Below are 4,291 nucleotides of genomic sequence, written 5' to 3' on the forward strand. Positions count from 1 at the left end.
GCCATGGCTTGTAGCTACTTGAATGCAATTATAATACTATGCTAGTCTTTTCCTTATGTCTACTGCAAGCAATTGAAGTGGTGATGAGTATCAATGACCATTGTTGTTGTATTCTATGTCTTGAGAGTTGAAGTAAGGCCTAAACATGATTCAGACAAAACTACACAGGAAGCCAATGTGACACCTATTACATATATTAAAAATACAGAGATTTTGGATTCTATCACTATCTTTGTAATCTGTAAACTGTAAAAGTGCTAGGTTTATAATTTTATTCATACCACTCTCATGTCCTTCTTGCTATCACTTCTTGGATTAAAAAAAAATTGGTTGAGGAAGCAAAACTCAGTGACCACCTTTCATATTTTACTGCTATTAAAACCTTCAGGGCTTATATGATTTTCTTTGTACAAGTAAATATATTACTGTAGACTTTATCTTAGAGATAATTTGTTCAAATAAGCAAATCAATAAATATTATTGAGTCAAGGAAGGTGAGCTACAGTTGGCTGATTGCCAAGAAACCTCACAGGACTGCACTACCTTGGAGAATTTACTACAGCGTGACAATAAGGTCTGACGCAGTGTTTCAGGCTTCTAAGATTTAAAATATTTTTGTCAATGGGCCACAGTTGGAAAACCAAAAGCTCACTCAAAGTAGATCAAGCAAATCAGATTCAAGAAGTATGTTAGGTTCTTGTTCTGACTGGTCATCCTTTGTATCTTTTTCACCATCTTCACCTGACTTCTCTTCTTGTTCTTTACCTTCAGTTGTACTTTCAGTCTTCTGGGAACCATCAGTTTTGGATTCCTTATCACTTGGAGATTCTTTGCCATCTGGAGAGTAAGATCTTCTCCGGGATTTATCTTTTTTCAGTAAGTCAATGCCTCTGTTGGGAGTCCTAAGTACCAATGTTTTGTATTTTTCAGACAGGTCAACTTTTACATATCTCCCTTGAAACCAAAGGGCCTTTTTCAAACAGTGGTCAACCATTGCCATTGCATCTTCTCTGGTCTCCATCTCAATAAAGGCCTTTATTCTTTTATACTTCTAGGATAAATTAACTCTCACTGGCTTGCCAAATACTAACGCTGGTATAGCTGTATAATAATCCACTGCAACCTGAGCATCTTCTGTGGTTGCCATTTCAATAAATGCCTCATTAATTTTATTTAGAATCAGATGATTTGAATAATTCCAAATGGTTCCACCAGCTGTAATAGTTGATATCTCAAGTTTTTCCCTTGCCAGACATCCATGATGTGAACAACTCGGCTAGTTCCCACTCTGCATGTGTCTTGGTCCTTGCAGGTTTCCATTTCCAGCACCCAGATTTCCTCTTGGTCCAACTGTTGATCCCCCAAGATGAAATGAGGGAGGTGGAGGTCCCAGAATTCCTGGTGCTGGGTTTGTACATTGCTGCAACATGAATGGATCACCCATTGTATGTCCTATATCATTGTTAGGGTTCCATTCTGGGTAGATTTCAAGAAGAAGCTGGCATCAACAACTGTGACTTGCTCCATCGATATGTTGACTCCACTCCTTATTAGAATGAACTGACAAATCACATATAGAGCACAGATGGGGATAACCCTTTGGTAAGAGTCCATGGAAGTCTTCTATATTGCTACTTGGAGGAGCACCCCTCTTTTTCTCAAACAGAGATCTCTCTTGTAAGAGGCCAGGACCATGTCCCATTCTCTCATACTCACTGTCAAATTTATGATAGTTATGTGAGGTCTCACCAAAAAAAGAATCATCCCTACACCTTTCTCCATCTCTTAAACTGTCATCTTCATAATCCATTCTGTCATAATAACCAGATTGCAAACGACTTCCACGGTCATAACCAAGCACTGGGTTGAAACTAGGACCATGATCATCAAAACTATCTCTTCTTGGGCTTCCCTGGTGGCGCAGTGGTTAAGAAACCGCCTGCCAATGCAGGGGACACGGGTTCGATCCCTGGTCTGGGAAGATCCCACATGCTGCAGAGCAACTAAGCCCGTGAGCCACAACTACTGAAGCCTGCCCGCCATGCTCCACGATAAGAGAAGCCACTGCAATGAGAAGCCTGTGCACTGCAAAGAGGACCCAACACAGCCAAAAAAAACCCCCCCAAAACAAAAAAAACTCTCTCTTCTAAAGTGCTTCTTTTCTTTCCAATCGTCCCTAGGTACTCTGTATGGTGGCTCCCATGTAGCAGATCTGCCATCTCTACCATAACTCAATGTAGGGCCTTCTTCAGTTCTCCTCCTTTCAAGTTGTAGAAGGATTGGGGGCAAGTTCTCAGGAGTAATCTTGTCCTCTGGATAACGACTCAGTTCATCTAAGTCTCTAGCAGACAGACCAAAGCTGGCCAAAATGTTACTGGGCTGGTATGCACCTCCACGGTGCTGAGAAGACAAAGGGAGGGGACCTCTACTTCCAATGTTAAATACAGAAATCAAATTATGGGAAGAAGTACTAGCAGAAGACAGTGAACTATGGGCTCCTTGTTGATTCAATGAAGAACTCATTCCAACATTTGTCAAAGTAGCAAGGTGTGCAGTACCCTGGTTCATCCTTCCAAGAGACGCTGGCATACTTAAAGACTGGGTAGCAGCAGCAAGAAGGCCTATTCCTGCTGCAGACAGGTCACGCCCACGGCCCTGCGAGTCGCTACCAAGAGACGACTGCTGGAATGACTTGGACATTGTAGAACTATCTCTTGTCTAGTTTATAGATTAAATTTTTTTTAAAAAAAGATGGCTAAAAAGAAAGCTCAAACTAGAAAACTAGGTTAACTTTGCTTCAAAAAATGGTAATGCCAAGAAAAAGGATCAATAATGACTGTAGAATCTTCTGCAAGCTGAGAACCAGCAGACAACTCTCAGTCCCATTTCAGCACGCGCCAGGCCCCTCCCCCTACTCAGCGCGCGCGTCGCTCGCACTCTCAGCAGTGGTCGTTGTTCTCTCGCGATAATTTTTAAACAGTATTTGAAAAAGTGGGAAATAACTTACGGAATAACAACTTTGTGCCAGGAACTATGCTAGTTGCTTATGTGCCATCTCACTTAATCCCCACAATTCACGGCCCTGTGAATTAGGCATTATCCCTTCCTTACAGATTAGGAAACTGATGTTCACTTGTTAGTCCCAGGAAGTTAATGACTGACGTTGCTGAAATACAAGCCCAGATCTATCGAACCCCAGAGCCTGTCTTCTTTCTCTGTCATTTTCTTCCTGGCACAAGTGGGGAGTTCTATTTAATATCCCTCAACATTATTATTCCTTTCATAAATATTTAGCTTCTCCCACATGCCACGGGTACTGCCAGACGTTATGGATACAAAAAAGGAGTTCTTGCCTCCTTATTTTAGTGACTGTTTTCCTCTTCTGAATATGCGAGTCCAGTCTGATAACCTCAGTTATGCTGGATGCAGGAAAGTGGGACTCAAAATGCCTGTCATTTTGTTCAGCAAACATTGAATTAAATAGCAAAACAAACAATTAAGGGTCACATCCATAGAATAAACAAAGTAAATTACACATAAAATTTTATGAATGCCCTTTTGTCGTTTTAAAAAAATAGCAAATGTCTTTAAGATTAATATGACTTTATCTGAGTAATCTCAGCTATGTGTACTTGGCACAAATTCTGAAGGCATTATGGGTTTCTGTCTGGCATTTTGGAAACATACATCAAACGGACTGTAAAAGAATACTATGATCTCTCAGGAACGCTGGAACATTACTGTGTTATTTCTGAGAAGTGACAGCCAATCATGAAGAACTTTGTGTAGGTGTTTGGAGTTCAAAACTTGATGTGTAACTGATTGGCATAATATGTGTTGGCACGGAGATAGTTTTTCTGGAAAAAAACGCAATAGTGTTTTCACCAAGAGAAATGACATCAGGGTGCAATGAATGCACTCTTTGGATATTTTTACCTACTGTCGGAAATGTAGTATATGGCTTTTACTGGAAAAGGAAAAAAGTCTTGGCATTGTCATTACTTTTTGAGAAAGGATTTAAAAATTGTTTAGAAAACTGGCCTTACTTCAAAGGGTACACTTAAACTAGTTCTTGCATCCTGTCTGAAGAATCAGCAGCCTAGTTTGTTTTCATAACTCTTCAACTCATCTGCTTTTTTTCTGCTAACATGGCAGGCTGGGTGCCTGGACTGACTTGCCAATGAAAACAACTAAACAGTTCTCATAAAATATATTTAATAAAATTTCCTTAAATGTATCAGTGAACTAATAATAAGGTAAGAAAATTTCAGGTCTTACCTAAGTTAAGTCA

The 4,291-nt window shown here is 40.1% G+C and overlaps 1 pseudogene; it reads right to left on the reverse strand.

The window, feature by feature from the left end:
* Positions 1 to 652: 652 nt before the first annotated feature.
* Positions 653 to 2,813, reverse strand: LOC101289686 (matrin-3-like; annotated as a pseudogene).
* Between the last annotated feature and the right edge of the window lie 1,478 nt (positions 2,814 to 4,291).

This window comes from Orcinus orca, chromosome 12 (genome assembly GCF_937001465.1).
Source record: "Orcinus orca chromosome 12, mOrcOrc1.1, whole genome shotgun sequence".
NCBI classification, from domain to species: Eukaryota; Metazoa; Chordata; class Mammalia; order Artiodactyla; family Delphinidae; genus Orcinus; species Orcinus orca.